Source organism: Cupressus sempervirens, chromosome 10 (assembly GCF_028749045.1).
Source record: "Cupressus sempervirens isolate cs-2001-9-10 chromosome 10, ASM2874904v1, whole genome shotgun sequence".
Lineage (NCBI taxonomy): Eukaryota > Viridiplantae > Streptophyta > Pinopsida > Cupressales > Cupressaceae > Cupressus > Cupressus sempervirens.
Genome location: NC_143127.1, coordinates 100453357 through 100476603, shown reverse-complemented (window position 1 = coordinate 100476603; position 23247 = coordinate 100453357). Strand labels below are relative to the sequence as shown.

Genomic DNA, 23247 nt, shown 5'->3' with positions numbered 1-23247 from the left:
GAAGCCATTGGAAGGAAAAACTAAGAATTAGGGATCTATGACAAATGATGATTATGGTCTTTTAAACAAAAAGGCACTTGGAAGCATACGATTATGCCTAGCACCATTAGTGGTATTTAATATTAAAAAAGTGAAGACAATGGAAGAGTTGATAGAAATCCTAAATAAATTGTATGAAAAGCCCTCTGCTTCAAACAAGGTATTTCTCATGAAGCATTTATTTAATATGAAAATGGCAGAAGGTGAATCTATTGCAAATCATTTAAATGAGTTTAATACTGTCACTAGTTAGTTATCTTCTATGGGTATTAATTTTGATGAAGAAATTAGAGCTCTCTTGATTTTGTGTTCTTTGCCTAAAAGATGGAATGGCTTAGTAATGACTGTAAGTAATTCTATTTTTGGATCTAATACCATAAAATATGATGATGTGATCAGTGTTATTCTGAGTGAGGAAACTTATAGGAAAACCTCAGGCAGATCTACATTTGGAAGTGCTTTGAATAGACAAAGCAGAGGCAGAATGACTGAAAGAGGAAGTAATTTTGGAAATTGTGGAAAATCAAGAGGAAAGTCAAAGGGGAAGAGGTCTCAATCTAGAGGACCAAGGGATTGCTGGTACTATAGTAAAATAGGGCATAAGAAGAAAGATTGTTGGACTCAAAAGAATAATGAAGGAGATAATCCAGAAGGGAACAAGGAGGTAAATGTGGTAAGTAACAAGTCCAAAGAGGATGCTTTTCTTCTATCTTTAGAAAGTGTTGATGATTCATGGGTTTTAGATTCTGGTGCTTCATTTTATGCTACACCTCATAGAGGTTATTTCATTGATTATTTCCAAGGGGATTTTGGGCTTGTTTATTTGGGGGATAATGAACCTTGTTAGATTGTTAGAAAGGGAAAAGTTAAGATTAAGTTGCAGAATGGGAATCATTGGCTACTACATGAGGTAAGACATGTTCCAAGGCTGAATAGGAATGTAATTTTAGTAGGAAAACTCAGTAATGAGGGTTGTGTCATTACTTTTAATGATAAAAATTGGAAGGTTTCAAAAGGTTCCCTTGTAGTAGCAAAAGGTGTGAAAGTAGGCATCTTATATCTTTGTAGAGGTCATATTGTTCCTTCCATTTTAATTGTTTACGAGAAAAATGAATGTTTAGGAACAATTGCTACAATTGAGTAGGGAGAACAAATAGTTGCAGTAGATTCTGATGCAGGGTTGTGGCACAACAAACCTAGGCACATGAGTGAGAAAGGTATAAATGTACTTCATTCAAAGAAAGTTTTACCAGGTTTGAAAATAAAAGAGAGTGAGTTTTGTGAAAAATAGGAAAGAAAATAAAGGGGAGAAATTAGAGTTTGTGCATACAGATGTATGGGGACCAACTTAGGTATCTTCCCTCTATGGTTGTCATTGTTATGTTACATTTATTGATGATGCAACTATACAAGTATGGTTTTATTTCCTTAGAAAAAAATTTGATTTATTTCAAACTTTTAAGAAATGGAAATGCTTAGTTGAAAAGGATACTGGTAAGAAATTAAAATGTCTCAAATTTGATAATGGTGGTGAGTATTGTAGTCATGAATTTGAAGATTATTGCTCCACTAATGGTATTCATAGACAAAAAAATATTCCAAGGACTCCACAAGAAAATGGAGTGGCTAAATGTATGAACATGACTATAATGGAGCGTACAAGGAGCATGAGGTTGCATGCTAGGTTGCCCTTACACATGTGGGCGAAGGCTGTCAATATTACTGCATAATTGATTAATAAAGGTCCCTCTACTCCTTTGGGTTGTGGTATTCTAGAAGAAGCATCGACTAGTAAGAAGGTCAATTATTCTTTTCTTGAAACCTTTGGTTGTGAAGTATTTGCTCATATAGATTCTAAAAATAGAACAAAGCTAGATGCTAAGTCAAAGAAATGTGTGTTTGTTGGATATGACATCAATGAATTTGGTTATAGGCTTTGGGATTTTGAAAATCATAAAATTATAAGAAGCAAGGATGTCATATTCAATGAGAAAGTGTTGTACAAAGATATGTTGCAACAACATGAGAAGAAAGAAGATGATTACGTAGTGTTGGATGATACTCCAAAAGATGACATTCCAGAATTCCTCATGATGTGCAACAACTACAATGACAAATACCACACACACTAGTGAATGTTGGATGGTCAACAAGGCTAATTAGACCTCCATAAAGATTTTCTCCTTCTTTATATTCTATTTTACTTATTGATATTGGTGAACTTGAAGGTTATGATGAAGCTGTATAGGTGGATACTAAGATTTAGTGGGAGTCTACAATCAAATATGAAATGGACTCTTTGCTAAAAAGTCTGCATTGATTTGATGAGATATTTTCTCATGTTGTTAAAATGACTTCTATTCACACTGTTTTAAGTATTGTGGCTATTGAAGATTTGTATTTGGAGCAGCTTGATGTTAAAGTAACCTTCCTTCATGGTGATTTGGATGAAGAGATATATATGGCTCAGCCATAGGGATTTGAGGTCAAAGGTAAGAAAAACTTAGTGTGTAGTTTGAGGTGATGCAAGAGCATCTCGGGTTCCCTTGTAATCTTGCATTTTTGATCTTTCTACCTTTGGCTATTGAGTTCTTAGTGGATGCTGAGTGTTCAGTTAATGCCGAGTCATTCCTTTGATTGCCAAGTTCTTGTGGTCGTCGAGTGAACTTTTTGGATGTCGAGTCATTCTTAGTTGCTGCCAAGTTCCATTGGTTATCGAGTGAATTCCTTTGGATGCCCAGTGAATCCTTTGGTTGCCTAGTGCCTTTGGTTTTTGAGTGATTTTATTTGGTTTTTGAGCATTGGAGGATGCCAAGTTTGTAGTTGCTTCCAAGTGATTCCTTTGGATGCTAAGGTTGTGTGGGTGTCAACTTGCGAGATTTATTTCAATCGCGACATTTATGTTAAGATATTTTCTTGGGATGTGTCCATACCATTGTTGGGTCAGCCCTCCCCTTATGTAATGTTCTAGAATAATTTGTAAGCCATTTTGGAAAGTATATATAGAGTTTTTAGGCTTAGAGTTAGGCAAGTTTTTGCGGAGTAGATTAGAGAGTAGAATTGAAAGTGTGAACTTGAAGTTTGTTGGTTTGGATTTGAATCTATTTGTAATTGGCCATAACCCAAAAGGCCTTATAGTTGGGCATGTAGGAAGATATTTTGATGAAACAATAAAATTATTTCACTCTTCTTCCTACTTTAGTTGTTGTTCCTTGTGTTTGCTTCCATTGTGTTAACTCTTGTAGGGTGTTTTGGATAGTTGGGTGAGCCTTTGACCCTAGTTATTCATCCCTTTGTCTATGTCAGTTGGTATCAGAGCTTGAGGTTCATCCTTGTGGAGATTGGATCATGTAGAACCCTAATTTGGATTTGGTTGTAGGGTGGTAGATCTACAAATTTGAACTATAACTTGTAGAGGGTTACGATCTTGCAGGAACCTGATTTGTAAAGATGGTTCATGGTAGATGAAATGTCGATGATCCTATATTAGATTAGTTGAGACAAATTGTAGCCAAATTAGATGCTATAGAGACAACCCAGAGGAGAGGAGCACATCTTGATGATGTAAGTGATGATGATGTAGTAGCACCAAACCATAATCCAGAACCTGAAGAAGAGCAAGACACAGAAAGATTGTTGTGAGTGTTGTCTAGGGAAAATTCAAAGCCTACTATAAAGGTTGTTCCTTATTATGAAAAATTGGATACCAATGCTATGTTGGATTGGATCTCTGATATGGAGAAGTTCTTTGAGTATGAAAACACTCTTGATAATAGAAAGGTGAATATTGTGGTCACTAGGTTGAAAGGTCATGCATCACTATGGTGGGAGCACTTGCAAACAAATATACAAAGGAGAGGAAAGGAGAAGATTAGAACTTGGTCTAAGATGGTCAAAAAGGTAAAGAAAAAATTCCTTCCTGCTGATTATTAAGTTAGCTTTCTGAGAAAGATGCTAAATTTGAAACAAAAGGACATGACTGTGAAAGAATATACCAAGGAATTCTATAGATTAGACATTAGATCTAGACATGTAGATGATGATGTTTAGAAAATTTTAAGGTACATTAATGGATTGAGATCTACAATTCAAAATGAAATAATTTTTGTGAAGTTGGAAAGTGTAGAAGAAGCATATCAATATGCCTTGAAATCTAAGGAGATCTTGACAAAGAAACATGAACAAAGACAAAGAGGTACAAGTGGTAGATTCCGGAGAGGCAGAGGTAGATCTTATGGAGAAAGTGGTAGATTTGATAGTTCTAGGCAAACTTGAATGAAAGAATGATGAAAAAGGGAAGATTGAATGGAAAAGTGGTAGTTCTTACCGAGGAGGTACTCATTCTTACCAAAGAAGAGGTAATTCTTCTTCTAGAGGTGGATTTCATGGTAATTGTTTCAGATGTGGTAAAGAAGGACATAGATCTTTTGAATGTAGATCCTTTGAAAGTGGACAAGGTAAAAAGAATGCTACAATTCAAGGAGATGATGAGGATTCACCAAGTGGACCTGAGGCTGGAGAAAATTTGATGGTGAGAAGAACCTTATGTAATAAGGGAAGTGATGAGGAACCTATTTTAAGGAGAAGTCTTTTCAAGACAAGATGTAAGATGGCTGAAAAATGTTGCAAAGTGATCATTGATAGTGGAAGTTATACAAATAGGGCATTAGAAGAGCTAGTTACCAAGTTATAGTTGTAGAGGTTGAAATATCCCAAACCTTATCATGTTTCATGGATCAAAGATGATCATAAGATATTGGTAAGTGAGCAATGCCTTTGGACATTACTTTGATGAAGTTTTGTGTGATATTATGCCCATGGATTGTTGTCATATTTTTTTGGGTAGACCTTGGCAATATGATAGATATGCTATACATGATGGAAGATTGAATCAATATACTCTTTGGGTGAATGGGAAGAAGCAAATATTGCTACCTTTGATTGAAAGTCCAGATGAGGTCAGTTGTACTACAAGAAAATTTTGTATCGTTAATGGAAAACAATTTGAAAAGGAAATGAAAATGAACCAAGTTTATTTTGTTATAGTTCCTGGAGGATCAAGTTGTGTGCTAGAAAATAGTATTAGCCAAGTACCAAGCAGTAGTGACTGAGTGACAACATAAACTAATGGACACCAAGTACCAAAGGAAATTAAAAAATTGTTGAATGAGTATAAGGAGATTGTTTTTAAGGATATTCCTAATGGTTTACCTCTAATGAGAAGTATAAGTCATTGTATGGATCTGATTCTTGGAGCTAGTTTGCTGAACAAAGCACCATATAGATTGACAGCTATAGAGAATGAAGAACTTAATAGAAAAGTGCATGATTTGTTGCATAAAGGTTTGATCAAAGAAAGCTTGAGTCTATGTGTTGTACCTACTATAGTAGCACCTAAAAAGAATGGAGAAAGGAGAATGTGTAGTGATTCTAGAGCCGTCAACAAGATAACAGTGAAGTATAGGTTTCCTACGTCGAGGATGGATGATATAATGGATTTTTTGAGTGGAGCAAAATATTTTACCAAGATTGATTTGAAGAGTGGCTATTATCAGATCATAATTAGAGAAGGTGATGAATGGAAGACTACTTTCAAGACAAAGGATGGTTGGTTATGCCTTTTGGTTTGACTAATGCACCCAGTACTTTCATGAGGTTGATGAATGAAGTTCTAGAAAGATTTTTGGGTGAGTTTGTGATTGTTTATTTGGATGAAATTTTGATATTAAGTAAGACTAAGGAAGAACATCTTGATCATATTAGACAAGTATTGTAGAGGTTGAAGGAGGAAAAGTTGCTAATTAATCTTAAAAAGTGTTCTTTCATGCAAGAGGAGATTGTGTATTTGGGATTTGTGATTTTAGCTGATGGATTAAAGATGGATCCTAAGAAGGTTAAAGCAATTTTGGAGTGGCCCACACCTGAGAATGGGGGTGAGGTAAGATCATTTCATGGTTTGGCCAATTTTTACAGAAAGTTTATAAAAAAATTTGGTTTTGTTTGTAATGGTATGACTGAGACAATGAGGGGAGATAAAAATGAATTCAAGTGGACACACGAAGCTAATAAGATTTTTGAGACTTTGAAACAAAAGGTTGTTGAATTACCTATATTAGCTTTACCTGATTTTAACAAAGTATTTCAAGTTGGATGTGATGCAAGTGGTAATGCAATAGGAGTTGTATTAATTCAAGAAGGTAAGCCTGTTGCTTTCTTTAGTGAAAAGTTGAATGATGCTAAAAGGAAGTATTCTATGTATGATCAAGAATTTTATGCCATTATGCAAGCATTGAAGAAGTGGAGACATTATTTGATTCATAAGGAGTTTGTGTTGTATACTGATAATAGAACTTTACAATACTTGGGAAGTCAACATAAATTGAATTAGAGACATATGAAGTGGGTTGAGTACTTGGAGAGTTTTACATTTGTGATCAAGCATAAGAGTGGAATTACTAATAGAGTTGTTGATGCATTGAGTAGAAGACATTCTTTGTTGACTGAAATGAAGGTTGAAGTTCTAGGTTTTGATGAAATGAAAGAGTTGTATGATGCTGATCCAGATTTTTTTGAGGCATGGAGAGAGTGTAGAGCACCAAATTTGATAGATCACATAAGTAAGTATGATGAGTACTTTATTCAAGAAGGTATGTTGGTCAAAGGTATTTAGTTGTGTATTCCTAGAAGTTATATGGGGTTGAATCTGATTAAGGAAAAACATAGTGGTGGATTAGCTGGACATTTTAGAATTGATAAGACATTGAGTTTGCTAAAAGAGAAGTATTATTAGCCACAAATGTATAATGATGTTTAGAAATTTGTAAAGAGTTATGGAGTTTGTCAGATGAGTCAAAATACTAGTTTGTGTACACCTTGGATTGACATCAGTATGGATTTTGTTCTTGGATTGCCTAAGATAGTGAAAGGGTATGATTCCATATTTGCTGTAGTGGACATATTTTCTAAGATGGCTCATTTCATACCATGCAAGAAGACATCAGATGCTAAGCATTTCGCTGAACTTTTCTTAAAAGAGATTGTGAGATTGCATGGATTACCAAGAAGTATTATTTCAGATAGAGATAGTAAGTTTGTTGGTTATTTTTGGAAGACTTTGTGGAAGAAGATGGATACCAAGTTAAAGTTTAGTTCTACATTCCATCCATAGACAAATGGACAAATAGAGGTTGCGAATAGAAGCTTGGGTAATTTGCTGAGATGTTTAGTTGGGAATAAGCCAAGTAATTGGGAGATGGTATTGGCACAAGCTAAATTTGCATATAATAATTCTTTGACTAGGAGTATAGGGAAGACACCTTTTGAGGTTGTTACTAGAATGCATCCTAGAGGTATATCAGATTTGAGAGATGTTGTTGGTCAAGAAAAGAGAAGCACTGCAAGAGAAGAATTTTCTAATATTATGAAGTCTTGGCATAAGGAAGTCAAGTTGAGGTTGGAACAAAGTAATTAGAAGTATAAGGAGAATGCTGATCAGTGTAGAAGACACCATGATTTTCAAGTTGGCGATGAGGTGATGGTGCATCTGAAGAAAGGAAGATTCCTAGTTGGAACATACAGTAAGCTGAAGATGAAGAAATGTAGACCTTGTAAGATCTTGAAGAAGTTTAACAATGGTAATGCTTATTAATTTGAGTTACTTGATGACATGGACATATCTCCTATATTCAATATTTCTAACTTGTATAAGTACCATGAGTTAGATGATGAAATGGATGCAACTAAAAATTATCCTAAGAAGCAGTTTGAAGAAGTTGAACAAAGTTTGGATCAGAGAGTTGGCAAGAGTACAAGAAGAAAATATTACTATGAGTATTTGGAAAAATGGAAGAATAGACCAATTGAAGATGCTACATCAATTTCTCAATCTGAGTTGGATTCAGCTTAGGTTGTGACACTTGCATGATTTAGGAGAATAATTTTCTCCAACCTTGGATGTCTGATGCAAGAGCATCCTAGGTTTCTTTGTAATCCTGCACTTTTGGTCTTTCTACCTTTGGCTATTGAGTTCTTAGTGGATGCTGAGAATTTAGTTGATGCTGAGTCATTCCTTCAATTACCAAGTTCTTGTGGTTGCTGAGTGAACTCTTTAGATGCCGAGTCATTCTTAGTTGCTACCGAGTTCCTTTGCTTGCCGAGTGAATTCCTTTGGATGCCAAGTGAATTCTTTGGTTGCCGAGTGCCTTTGGTTGCTAAGTGATTTTCTTTGGTTGCTAAGCATTGGAGGATGCCAAGTTTGTAGTTGCTATTGAGTGATTCCTTTGGATGCCAAGCTCGTGTGGGTGCCGACTTGCAAGATTTATTTTGATTGTGACTTTTATGTTAAGATATTTTCTTGGGATGTGTCTAGACCTTAGTTTGGTCAGCCATCCCCTTATGTAATGTTCTAGAATAATCTGTAAGCCATTTTGTCAAGTATATATAGAGTGTTTAGGCTTAGAGTTAGGAAAGTTTTTGGGGAGTAGATTGGAGAGCAAAACTAAAAGTGAAAACTTGAAGCTGGTTGGTTTGGATTTGAATCTATTATAATTGGCCGTAACCCAGAAGGCCTTACAGCTGGGCATGTATGAAGATATTTTATGAAACAATAAAAGTATTTCACTCTTCTTTCTTCTTTGTTTTCTATTCCTTGTGTTTGCTTCTATTGTGTTAACTCTTGCAGGGTTGTTTGGATAGCTGGGTGAGCCTTTGGCCCTAGTTATTCATCCCTTTGCCTGCATCATGAAGAAAAGTTTATATGGCTTGAAGCAAGCACCTCGAAAATGGTATTTGAAATTTGATAGGTTTATGCATAAGCATGGATAAAATAGGTGTCATTCAAATTATTGTTTTTACTTTAAGAGGTTGGATGATGATAGCTACATTATTTTATGTTTATATGTTAATAATATGCTTGTAGTTGGGTGTAACATGGATCATATCAAGGGGTTGAAATGCTAGTTAACACATGCATTTTCTATGACAGATTTGAGGGAAACAAAACAAATCCTTGGTATGACAATTTGTAGAGATAGGAAGAATAGGAAATTGACATTATCTCAAGCTGATTATGTTGGGAAGGTGTTGCAATATTTCTCAATGGAGAATGCTAAAGCTGTTAGCACACCTTTACCAAATCATTTAAAGTTTACTAAGGAGATGTGTCCAAAGACACAAAAATAGGAGGATAAGATGTCCAAGGTACCCATGCTCTAGCTATTGGAAGCTTGATGTATGCTATGGTATGTGCAAGGTTAGATATTGCACATGCAGTGGGATTTGTTAGCAGGTATATGAGTCATCTTGGAATTGAGCATTAGATTGTAGTCAAATGGATTCTTAGATATTTGAGAGGTACATTCAATAAGTGCTTACACTTTTGGGGCTCTACTTCTGATTTATAAGGCTATGTTGACTCAGATTTGGCAGGAGATATTGATACCAAGTAGAGTACTACAAGTTATCTATTTACTATTGGTGGGGCAATTGTGAGCTAGGTTTCTAGGTTATAGAAGGTTAGTGCTTTATCCACTACAAAGGAAGAGTATGTTGCTGCTATAGGCAAAAAAGGAGATAATATGGCTTCAGTTCTTCTTGGAAGAATTGGGACACCCTCATAGGGATATTTGTTTGTTTACAAATAGTGAGAGTGCCATTCATCTTACAAAGAATTTAGCTTTCCATTCAAAGAAAAAACACATTCAGTTGTGGTACCATTTCATTCAATTAGTTTTGGATGATGGATAGTTAAAGCTAGATAAGATTCATATAAATGGCAATCTAGTAGATATGTTTACAAAGGTAGTGACAATGGAGAAGTTGAACTCCTCTTCAGCTTTGGTTGGTCTTCTAGACTAAACATGAATAAAAGAATAACAAAGTCTAGGGTAGTTTGATCTGGTAGGAGCCCCATGTGGTCATGATATTGCTATAGGATTAGTCTCCAAGTGGGAAATTTTTGTTTAATGTGGAGTTCGATCAATCCCCAAGTGGGAGATTGTTAGTTTGCGGTGACTGATCAGGGAAGTATTGTACATACTTCATTAATTCTTTGGGGTTAAATTTTTTTTGGGCTACTATTTGCCAATGGTTAGCTACTATTCGCCAATAGCTAATATTCACCAATTGGCTATTGATTATATTCCCAAATTTATGGCCGACATGTTGTAACTAATTTTAACCCTAAAGTGGGAAAAACACTTGTATAAAAGGGCTTTGGGTTAGGGATTGTTTTGTAAGGTGTGATGCAAAAATTGGTTCTTGCAGCGGTATTGAGTTGTAAGGGATTACAGATTGTAATCAAGTTGTAATAATTGGATCATAATAATATTGGACTTGTTGTTTGGTGGATGTAGCCCAAGGTTTGGGTGAACCACACTAATCTTAATGTCTTGTGCCTTTTCTGTGTGATCTATTATTTTTTGATATTGTTTATATTTGTATGTAATTGTTATTTTTGTTTGAGGTTTAATCGTAACATCAAACAACTACTCAAAAGTATGAAGGAGGAAATCACTGGATCTGTGATAATACAAGTGCCATAAATATATCAAAGAAACATGTGATGCATACAAAGGAATAGCACATTGCAATCAAGTATCATTACTAGAGAGAGTTAGTTCAAGATAAAGAGGTGAACATGGAATATGTTAACAAAAAAGAGAAAATAGCTGATATCTTCACAAAAGCATTACCTAAGGATGCTCATGAGTATCTAAGAGGTAAACTAGGAGTGATACCCCTATCAAAGGCTATTTAAGAAGCATAAGAAGTGCCCTACATCAAACAAGATGATTCACATATGTTACACATTGATGCAATGGATCTTACTTTAGGAGCTTCCTAAAGTAATCAAATAGCTAGAACTACAAATTAGTCACAAGCTAAGTGATCGAAGGAGAAACCAAAAATGTTCATATCTGCATATGAAGATGACAAGTCTTTGGTTTTTTTGTCAAAGAGGGAGAAATACATCTAGGGATAAATCCAAAAAGAGAGACATAAAGGGAGATAGAAGAAACATGGAATACCTAGTCAGAGGGAGATAATGTCGAGGGAGATATAAGAAGTGATCAAAGGGTTGTCATAACACTAGTAAATTTTGGCAAATATGTGACTATGTGACCAAAACTTTTAGTGATGCCACTATAACTTTTAGTCAAGTGACTAAAATTGATCACATTCCAATATTTCTTTGTAATTTACAACAATAGGTGACTAAATAAGTGACTAATTGGTCATGTGGTAAAATCACAAAGTCAAATGACTAAATAAATGATCAAATAAACTACTAAAGGATTGTTACTCACAAAATTTAATTACCCCCTAAAAAAGTACTAAATAATTAGTCACTAATAACTAGTCACCAAACTATTAAATAAAGGCTTACAATAGAATCTAGTGGTTATTTCTTATCAAGGTTCTTTAAATATTGGTTTTTCAGATAAATTGTCTAAGTAGATCCTTTCTTATCTATTTGTGACTTATTTTTCCATTCTCATTAATGGTACTCCAACTAGTTTTTTTTAATGCTATACAAGGAGTGCATCAAGGAGACCCTTTATTAAACAGAGCTACTAGGACTCAAATGTGTATAGAATGCTTTATTGATGCTAAGTAGACTGAAGTTAAAAAATTAAAGATAAATGACCATTTAAAATAATATAAAAATATTTAAGTAGAGTGAAAATGAAAAATTAAAGATAATAACTATTTAAAAGTTAAAGAATGCAATTAAAAAATATATAAAACATAGTTTAAAAGATTTAATAATTTATAAATTATAATTAAAAATAATCTAAAAAATATTAATATTTTATTCATAATTCAAAATATAGTTAACAACATCAATAATATATAATAAAAGTAAAACAATGTAAAAGTTAGCCTTTTTTTATAAGATAAATTTATGAATTATAATATATTAATATTGTTAGGTACCAAATTGAAATGGGAGAGGAGACACCAAAGTGAAATGAGAGAAGAGGGAAAAAATGATTAAAGAAATGTCAATTTATTTCTGGATTCGATTGAGTGTGTTTCTAGCATCAATGTTTCAGATCACACTCTATGATCCATCATCGGGAAGATAGAGTGCAAGAATAGTAATACTATACTTACCTGGGTGGGGTCAATCAATGATTAAAGAAGTCATTGATCTTATTGAGTTGTCTTATTTGTTAGATTTGGAGTCTTGGAATGTGTTTGGGTTAAAGAGTACCCCTAGGATGTGTGTTGGTGTAGGATATTGACATCATTGTGTTTATATTTAGTACCATTGCATTTACATTATGCTTTTGACATTTTAGCAAAAAATATTATTGTCCATCTCTTTCACAATTTTTATTGAATCATATGTTACTATAATATGATTGGTGTATATGGTTTAAACCTTGGAATACTACTATTAGCTCTAGAAGACTTCTTTATTGGTGTATATTGATGTGTTCATCAAAGAATTCATTTAATTATCACCATTATCATTTTGTATTAGATATAGCCATGCCATTGTTTTTGTATTGATAACATAGTTTTCACCACTTCTTTGTCATGCCATGAGTGTTTTGTGCCAAATTTTCATTTTATTACATTTTTTCCTCATTAATGCATGTCTATGGATCTATGTGTTGACACATCATTTGATACTATTAACACCATGTAATATAATTATTGTCTTTATTGTATATCATCTTCTTTTAATATTATAATTATTTTTTACATTTAAAATAATATGTAAATAAAATAAAATTAAAATATAATTTTATCAAATGTTTTACAACAAGTTAATGTGCACAATAAAGAAAAACAAATAGTCATTGCTTATTACTTTCTTACATGTCTATTTTATCTAACCTTAAAATTAAATAATATAATAAATATATTTACAAAATAATTTTGTTAAATTCTCACCCACATATTTATTATATATATATTTTAATAACTAAAATATAAAAAAAAATGATATACACCCTACTTTATTAAAGTTTAGTTATTAAAAGAAAAGACAGATAAATAAATAAAACAAGAAAAAATGGTATTACCTTAGGCAGGCATGCCTTCATTTCTCCTTAGTGGGAATGTTGTATTTTTACATTTCCTTTTTCCATGCAAGCGTCGAACCAGGTTAGGGTTAGTGGTAGAGTGGTTGTGTAGGAGTATGCCGGCCAGGCATTGAGGCCCTTTATTGTTGCACTCTTCCCACCCATCCATGTCACTAGCCTCTTCCATTTACCATTCGGAGTGCAGCAAGAAACAATTCTCCCTTGACTAATAGCTTGGAGGGCATAGGCTCCCTCATTCCTAGCTTTGGATTTCATAATTCTTTCCTCAATTCAAAAATTGTTAACATCAATTTAAATCCTCAGAGGGACCTAATCCATCCCCCTAAATAATGTAAATGGAGGAGTGTAGGGCATAGGTTTGTTTGCCGATTCTTGACTCAAATCTTTAAAACTCTTCTCCCCACAAAAATATTGTTAATGGTGGAATAAATACTTAGAATCCTCTTGGAGGAGCTTCAAGTATGCTACTGAATAATGTGATTATGGTTGAATATGTTTTTCTTTCTATGTGTGAATTGCAATTTGTTTTGGTATCTTATGTATCTTCTTTTTTTATGTTGTTGGTTAGTGTTTAGTTGGAAATGGAGATGAGGTTAGAGAATAGTAAGCACATCTTATACTCTAGCTTCCTTGTTTTCTTTCATGTCAAAACATTTATATGTTTTGAATAGTTCATTTGCAAAGAAGTTTGGTGTGTATTATACTTTAGGATTTCTCCATCCATTTGATTGAGGTAAATATTCATTTCCTTTGTCCATCCACTTTTTAAATCTACATAGGATTTTAAATTATTAGCGTAGGGTATTGTTAAGTGGAGTACTATGAAATTTATAATTTGCACAAGATTTCATAAATCTATTATAAAGATAGCTCATAATGTTATTATTGAGAATAGTAATAGAAGATTTCTCAGTAGCCTTTATAATAGCCACTTGGTAGTTCTATTAAGGATATTTAATAATTTATGATAACTCTACACCTGGTAGACTAGACCTTGGGGTTTCTTCATTAACACTTTTAATTGAGGTATTTAGTGGGCAAAATTCTTATTTCGAGATCTTTACATAGCATTGAAATATTATGTCATAGATTTTTTTTAATATATTCCATACCCATTTTGTTCCCTTGAGCCTCTCCAACCACCCATGAAATAAACTCCATCCAAAAACTACATAGGGGCAATGAAGGAGGCGGTGGTGAGGAAAAATCTGATCTTGAATCCAAAGTCACAAATGCATCATGAGAGAAGGCTCTAAACCTAATAATGGATACATATGATTCATTCCTTTTTATATTGATATATTAAACTTATAGCCACTCATATCCTCAAAATGTGCAAAGGATTAGAATCACCTTACTATCACCATTCAATTTAAATTAGCTTGAAGCAATGCCATAATAGATTGCCTATGGCCAAATCCGGTGTTTTCTTAAGCTTGGAGAGACCTTTCTATTCATTAGTGTCCTTACTTTCTAGGGCTAAGAAATTAGATAATTTTATTCCTTTTGTTCCCCAAAAAATTAGATAGCCTGTTTGCTTTTGTAAATATTGGGCCACTATAAGCTTCTTAGAAAAAAATTGTAGATTGAAATTTCCTTAAGGTTTCTTAGATGTTTCCAATTAGGGAAGGATGCATTGTTCAATACTATTCTATCATTTTTTCAGCATATGCAATATTTAGTCCTACAAGGAGTGATATCAATTCTGCTTCATTATTAGTATTATGGCCTAGTGTTGAGTTTCTCCCAATAAAGTCATCCTTAAATAATGAAGCACATCAACATGTGTTTGAGTGATATCACCTTGTGTTGCATCATTAAATTTCTAGAAACCCCCTTCTAGTAGAGCTTTCTATTTTTCATCTTTATACTATTTTTGAAACCAATTCATTAACAGGAAGACTATATGTAAAATCCCATTATTTTACTATTCATATCTTAGATTTGGAATTTTTGCTAACATTCTTAATTATCTTTTTTTTCATGTACTCTTGAAGTTTATGGTCATGTGTTCTGAACATCGTTCAAAACTTCCTAGGTTCTCAATACTTCACGAATCTACCCAAGTCAAATTTGACATAAGACAGATAATAAAGATGCTTTCCAAAGGACTTGTAGCTATGAAATGCCCTTAGGTCAACAATAATAATTTTTCCATAACATTTTCAGAAATGTCCACTCCATTGAAAGCTTAGAAAGAAAAATAATTTGTATCCTTGATAAGATACTATAAAACAAATGATGTACTATCTCATACACACTTCACATAATGAAGTAGAAGGTCTATTAATCAATATTTTAATATGTTTGTTAAAGGTTGGGATGTTATTGCTAGCTTTCAATAATCCAATCATGTTATATTTAGAGGAGTTGAGCATGTGGATGTAGATGTATGCCATATAAGATCTATATGCTAGTCCAACAACTAGGGAACCTAACTACATTTGATGAAAAAATAGGCAGATTTGAATTTATAATTTTCATCTTTACTCCTTGTCTAGAAAAGGGTGATCCCCCTAAATAGAACTAGAGTATAAATGGATGTTAAATGCTCTTTAAAAAAAAAAAGTTGTCTACAATAAAACCATAGTAACATGGGGACATATCTCCCCATTTTTTCCCCATGCATTGGGGACTTGAATGCACTAGGGACTTGGGGACTCTATTCCCTCATCCCTAATGGTGCCACCTTCACCAAGGATGGTGAGATGTCCAAGTGTTAAGTATTATCTAATTTTACTATTTATATTCAATGTTTGATGTTCCAATTCAATGCAATGTTCAAGTATTTACTCTTTTACATCTTTATATCTTATATTGCAATAAATATTTTCATAACTAGCATTTTAAGTACCATATATAATATATACAACCCCCTCAGTCCCCATGCCATCGTCCCCCCTTAGTCCCCTTGTCATCCCCAAATTAAGGCCCCTTTGGCCCCCCGTCCCAAAAACTTGTTCCCCTATTCCCCCAACCCTCTGTCCCCTAGAGTGGTGTAACTATGAATACAACATAGATCAAATTTGTGTCATTTTGTTTCTAAATTATTTGATCTATACATTTTTCCCAATAATATTTCCCTTTAATGTGGCTGCAATCATATTCCTCGATGCCACTGTGAGATTCTGAACAACAAAACCTTACAAGATCTTATCATTATGAAAATAGAAATTGGAGATGTATCTGCCATATAGTCTAATGTGAGAATATCATGCTAGAACAAGTTAGGCATCCTTAAATCCCTCTCCTCCTTGTTTAATATTGCATATGCTCTCCCATTTGATTAATGACAATTTATATCCCTTTCTGAATTGATTAATAATAATTTCATGCAATTCGATGAAGAAACAAGTGAGCTATTGAGGTTAGTACTTAAAATACAGATAGTCTCATGAGTTGTCCATATAGTGACAATGTTGAATGCATGCCTTGTGAGCCCCATATTTGCACAAGCTACTAGTTCCATAGAGTGTTGGATTTGGTAGCAAATGGTAGATGGTAGATAAGTCCATTTTAGTGTAGGTCCTGAAGACCAGTGGTATTTGCTTGTGGCATGTCAAGTTATTCCACTAGATATTTCTTCTTTCTGAAGATTGAGGATCTCCATGTGTTTGAAGAAGTCATTAGTCATAAGTGTCCTCCTTTGTGACATACCTGCATAGTAGAAAAAGGTAGTTAGCTAGTGAGGAAGTCGCTAGTCATAAGTCTCCTCCTTTGTGACATATCTGTACAACAAAATAAGGTAGTTAGCTAGTGCAAGCCCTGTAGACCAATGGTATTTGTTTGTGGCATGTGACATGCCCAGCTATTCCAATAGATATTTCTTCTTGCCTTGTGCCACAAACAAACGACATATAATAGTCAACAATAATATGTACACTCACTACAACATAAGAGAAGCATGGAAAAGTGACATATCAAACATTTTTGTGCAATGTGATTGCTTTGACAAGATTCATTGGAATTACTCCTATGAATTCTCTTTCAATATCTATGCCTATTTCTCATTTTGTATTAAATTACAGGGCTCTTGCATTTGTTATTAGGCAAGCAACATCCTTTGCTTATACTAGTGATTCCTGAGTAAACAATATGCTTCCTAGATAACATGAGTGAATATATGAACCAGGTAGTTAATACAGTTGGTATTTGTTTCACTACAAATTAACATAACACTATTACTTGGAGAACTACATCCAATAACATACCAATAGAGAGTTCTATGTTAAAAACAAAATCTAGTATAGAGGATTATCGTCACAACCTGCTTTAAATATGGAGTTAAAAAATTGACCAAATTTTAATTCAAAGAAAAATACCAAAAGGAATCAGAGCTAAGGAAATGATCTTTGAATCAGAACTCTATAAAGTTATGCCGCTTAGAGCATGACAATAGATAATAAAGGAACCCTATTGCAACAAGATCATGTGTGTATCACACAATAAGTTTGGTCTATGCTAGAGTGGGAATTTAGGATGTTGTTGTGAGAAAGGTTACTAATGCAGTGTGAAATAAGGATAATAACTAATCTAAGCTAGGTGAAATAAAGTTACTTAATTCACAGATGGGAAATCTAAAATAGTGTACAAGAAAGCAATAGTGGAAATTTTTTAACAAAGTGGAGTAACTATCAAATTTAGCCTGTGTTGTCACTATTGGTGGATGCAAATTGTGTCATATTGCACAATTAATTTAAGAAAAAATTTGTTAAAGAAAAAGAGGATAAGAAACCCAAACCTATTCATTATTTAGGATGTAGAATAATTATAAACCCTTAAATTGTTCTTGTTGATTGATCGACCACTCGTTAGTATTTTGAATTCCTTCTAAACCCATGGAAAGATAAACATTCATTAATTTTCAATATCCTTTATCATCAGTATCTATAGTGTTGATCTATATAGTCACATGTTTTTCATTATCCTGCAACATGCTAAAGGACAAAGTCACCAATCTGCACATTTATATATTTTATTTGGATGTATTCCATTATATATTTGCAACAAATATGCCAATGATATTTTTGTGGCTTCCCAAGAACATCATAATACCTTGTATTATCAAAAAAATTACAACATAGACATGAAAGTCCAGTTGGAGCCAAAGGATGTCACTTCTTTCGCCATTGAAGACCTTACAAATCAAAGGATTAGAAAAGACCAATTTTAGTAAATGTATATCATCATGTAGCACAATAACACCCACAAGTTAATATTCTTTCTATTTCAATATCTAAGTTAGAGTAGTGAAATCAAGAAATGATATCAAACTATGTTGTTCTGCATCTACTACAAAGACATTCTCACATAATTATAATTTATAGCTAAGAAAGAGCTTCTAACCAAATCTTTCTTAGATCCATGATTAAAGTTACAATTCACTAACACTTAATTAGAATCTGAATTATACACTTCCAGATGGGTTGTTTCTTTCCATATCTTGAGTTGTTATTCATGAATGAGGTGGACCAATTGAATATGTTGTCTAGGGGTGCCTATTTGTCAAGTGGTATAGAACTAGGTTGGAATCATTTTAGTTGTTACATGCAGTAGCCATTCAATGTCTTTTATCCCAAAATTCAGGTGGTCCAAAATTCCTTAACTGCCAAAGCATTGGGTGGTCCAAAAATTTAGAGATATAAATGATTAAAAGTAATAATGCAAACTAAATAATGATTCCAAACCTACAAAAAAACCTTCAATAACTTTTGTTCAAATGATGTAGCAAAATGTACTTATTTAGCTTCAAGAAAGAGTATTAATTATGGAAAGAAGTAGGTCTACTAGCTCACAAGTCTATCCAGGAAAGAAGTAAGAATGGTGAAGGAAATAGGGCTCTAGGACAATTATGTATAGCCAACACTAAGTTTGAAAGGATCTACAAATTATTGTTACTATTTTTCAAGAAACCCTCATCAAATTTGGCCTCTAAATTCCTATAAATCACATGTTAGGCACCCTAAAGTGGTTTAACCTACACTATAGATGGAAAAGTTAGTGACCTCCAATCTATGCCTTATGTCACCTCAAATCTAGAATCACTTTTTTAGTTTCGAATCTACCTTCAAATTTTTTATCAATACTTCTATAAACAAGTTCAATTAAGTTTCCCTAAAATGAGATCGCCTCAAGAATAGCCTAGAAAGATCTTTAATTTTTGATATACCCAATCTTGTGAAGTATTTTTTCTTTCAAAGCTTTTGATTCAAACCTTTTCTTTAACTCTTAAGCCAAGCTCTCCAAAATGAAATTTCTTGAATATCTTCAATTGGGCGCCCAAATTGTCTTTTTATTCTTCTTCCTCAAAACCCAATGCCATTTTTAGGTTATTTAACAATTGCAATTAATATGCAATTTTTTTTGGGTTAGTTAACCAATAAAATTCTATATTGGGCTTTTTCCCATGGGCAATTCAGTCCTAGGAAATTGATGGATGCCATAAATTACTTGATGCCAACCAATATATTAGTTTGCTAAATTATCTTCTATAAGCATTGAGATTATTTTTTTAGAGTGGACTATATAAAATTGAACAATTATAGAGATTTCTCCTTTGAATGAATATGCACCTTGCATCTTTGCAAACTCTAGGGAATAAACCTGCATCTTACACGTCTTGTCAAATTATCTTCTTTAGTGAATCCTCAATTAAAATATCACTACTTTAAGAAACACACTTATTAGTTCCTGCCACCCATAGGGCATTAAATTGTGCCTCGGGAGTCAGGATAATCAAAAAATAATCCCATAAAATTATGCATTGTTTCTCCCTTTCTTAAAACATCATTTCTTTTTAAAAATTATGAAATGCTCATTGGTGGGAATCAATTTTCCTGATAGCCTTTTTGTTTTCCCTGTCATAAAATTCAACCCAAACAAATCTTGGGTTAGACATGTTATTTAGACAGCCCACTCTACATGTTTTTTGGATGCTCTTGTGATATGGCTTGTCTATGCTTTCTTGACATTGGTGTTATGGATTAGGGTTTCTTTATTATAGCAGGTAATTCTATTTTTGTAATGCATGGAATTACTTCATCTTGTAGCTATAGATCACCAGGTATATCCTCTTGACATTTGTCCTTTCAAGTGATTTCATTTTATTTCCCTATCCTCTTTTTCATTACTGATAGGCTTTCACTTGTGGGTGAGAGCCCCTAGAAATTCCTCACATTATTGCTTGTGCCGGATGGAACATTTGGTTTACAACACCAGTTCCCTTCCCATTGCATATGCATTACACTAACCTGCTTATAGTGTTTTTGAATGACAGAGCAACCAACATAGGATAGAGAGCTACTTTTTCATGAGAGGGAGCTGCCAGAAGTCTACTGTTCGTGAGTGTGATGCTGCCAATACTTATTATAAGAACTTAAGAAATAGGGGTGCTGATGTGTTGACAAAGAAACAGATGGAGTGTGAGGAATTAGAGATTTTGGTTGATAGGGATGATCAAGATGTGCTCCTGCAACATGCGGTGAAAGGCATGTTTGACATGTCGGGTCAGTTGTCTCCACTACCGCTTGGCAAAAAACTCAAGTTAGAAATGTTGGAATTTTACTTTACTCCATTAAATATCTCTTCTTTCTCTTTGATGGCTGAACTTCCTTACTGGGTGAAGACGAGGCCAACCTCCATGGATGGCCATGGTCTTGGATGACATCCTCTGGTGTGTTTTTGCATTTTTGTTGCATTTATTTAGGGTTATTCAGTGAAATCCTTTAGTTATTTGGAGAAATTGTATGGTATTTTCTGGGTTTTTTTTTGTATGGCGTGGTGTAGGGAGGAGGGAGAGGTAGGGCATTGATATGAACTAGATATCCTCACCTGAATATGATGAAGAGGCAGCTGTGTCTTCTCCTAATAGCACCATATCATCCTTTCACATGGAAGAGGGTGGGCTTTGTTCCAATGGAAAAAACAATAGGGAGAGTGACAGGGCATCCTAGAGAGGTAGTGATGAAGAGGAAGGAGATAATAGTAGGAAGAAGCTCTACCTTTCCAAAGATCAATTGGCTCTCCTAGAAGGAAGCTTTAAAAAGCACAACACACTCAATTTGGTAAATATTTGCTCAAATACTTTTGAATAAGTGCTCAAATTCTTTAAATTTGTGCTCAAATCCTTTTAATTGTTCAAGTCCTTTAAATAATTGCTCAAAACCTTTAAATAAGTGCTCAAATCCTTGAAGTAAATGTTAAAAAAATCTAAATAACTGGTCAAATTCTTGATATAATTGCTCAAATCCTACTCAAACTCTTTAAATAAGTGCTAAAATAAATTTATGGTGCAGAAGCAAAAAATTGCTCTGGCAAAGTAGCTCAACCTTCATCCATGGTAGGTTGGAGTCTGGTTCTAGAACATATTGCTTACAAATGACGTGAAGAAAATAGAAATGGAGTGTGAATTTCTGAAGTGGTGTTGTAAAAAATTGATGGAAAAGAATAGGTAGCTGTAGAAGGAAGTGCATGAGCTATGAGCTTTGAAGGTTTGAACTCCACTGTACATGCAACTTCCAGTGGCAATCCTCACCATGTGTTCCTCCTGTGAAAGAGTGAGAAGTCTCATCCATAAGAGATGAATGGAATCACATCAACTACCTAAAAAATAATTTTAAGGAATCAAAAATTTTCATATATTTTGCAAATGTTATTGTCTTATGATTATAATTTATAGGCTTAAAATCTATAAGCTTGTTTTAATAAGATCAAAATCTTTTACAGGTCAATTATGTCCTTGCCATCAAGTATAAAATATCCCAAAAATGGGTGTGCAAAAGCCTGGAGTTCTTTTCCCACCTCTAAAAGGGCTGGAAATAAAATCATACAAGCTGATCATTAGTAAAATTCAGAGAAGCTTTAAATGGATTTAAATACACATCATTTGATAAGTAGGAGATAATTTCCACAACAAGTCAACTTGTGATATTGCTATCAGGATTTAACTATGTGATTTTTGAGTCAAACTCATTGACCCATGTTTCATGAGTAGTGATTCAACATGAATCCATCTCTCATGAGAATAAATGGAAAACTTAACACTCATTGGATCTAGGTGATGCTCACAGGGGTGAAGCATCGGGACTTCCCGGTAGCAATATCACAATATACATCATTTCATTATCATAATTAGCCAAGTCAAATGGATTATAGGAATATGAAGGCACTTCCACCATTAACATGTTTTTTTGAGAATATGGAGAAATATACTATTTGGAAGCTTTTATTTGTTTATGGCATCTTTTCTCTAAGGTTCTCTAGTATTTCTCTCAAATTATCTCCACTTTCCTTTAAATACATCCATGCAACAAGAGATTTTGTTCAACTCTTTTAAGTTTTGTTTTGAGATTATTAGTAGAAAACTAACATGAAGGAAAAGCTATACAATGGATGCTTCAAACAACCATCAATCTCAAACATATCAATACCAGATATGAAAGTTCTATGGAGTTCAATTTATCGTGATTTATGACCCCTTGTTGAATTTATTGTAGGCAATGGAGAGAAGGGAAAAATTATCTGTTCATGTTCCACATATAGCATATGAGTTGAAAGGGAATGTAGTTGATAAGTAAAGAATAGGGGGATGGAAGGCATCACCTTTCATTATAGGTATAGTAGACTAGCACATTCTAAAATCAAAGCAATGCTTGGTTTCAAGTAACATCTATAGTTTTATTTATTATTATTATTTATTCATTTGTTAAGTGTTAAGCATTATGTTTGAGTAGACTTGTGTCAAGTAATATCTATATTTTCATTTATCATTATTATTTATTCATTTGTTAAGTGTTAAGCATTCTGTTTGAGTAGACTTGACACAAGATTTTTCAAATAAGAGGCTTATACAGTTTCATTTATCATTATTATTTATTCATTTGTTAAGTGTTAAGCATTATGTTTGAGTAGACTTGACACAAGATTTTTCAAATAAGAGGCTTATAATTTACTATTGTGTATTATACTCTTCTCTTGTCTTTATGTAGAGCATTAAACAAATGACAGTAAGCTTACTCCTTTTGTGTGGATTAATAGCTTGTCACTTCCTCAACAATATAATCTTTATATGGTCTCTCATTTTTCTTTTTGTGTGGATTAACAATTTAGCACTTCCTTAACAACATAATCTTTATATGATCTCTCATTTTTT

At 33.5% G+C, this 23247-nt stretch overlaps 1 pseudogene; it reads left to right on the top strand.

The window, feature by feature from the left end:
- The first annotated feature begins 20124 nt into the window (after window positions 1-20124).
- On the top strand, window positions 20125-21592 carry LOC149532782 (homeobox-leucine zipper protein HAT4-like; annotated as a pseudogene).
- Window positions 21593-23247: the final 1655 nt, after the last annotated feature.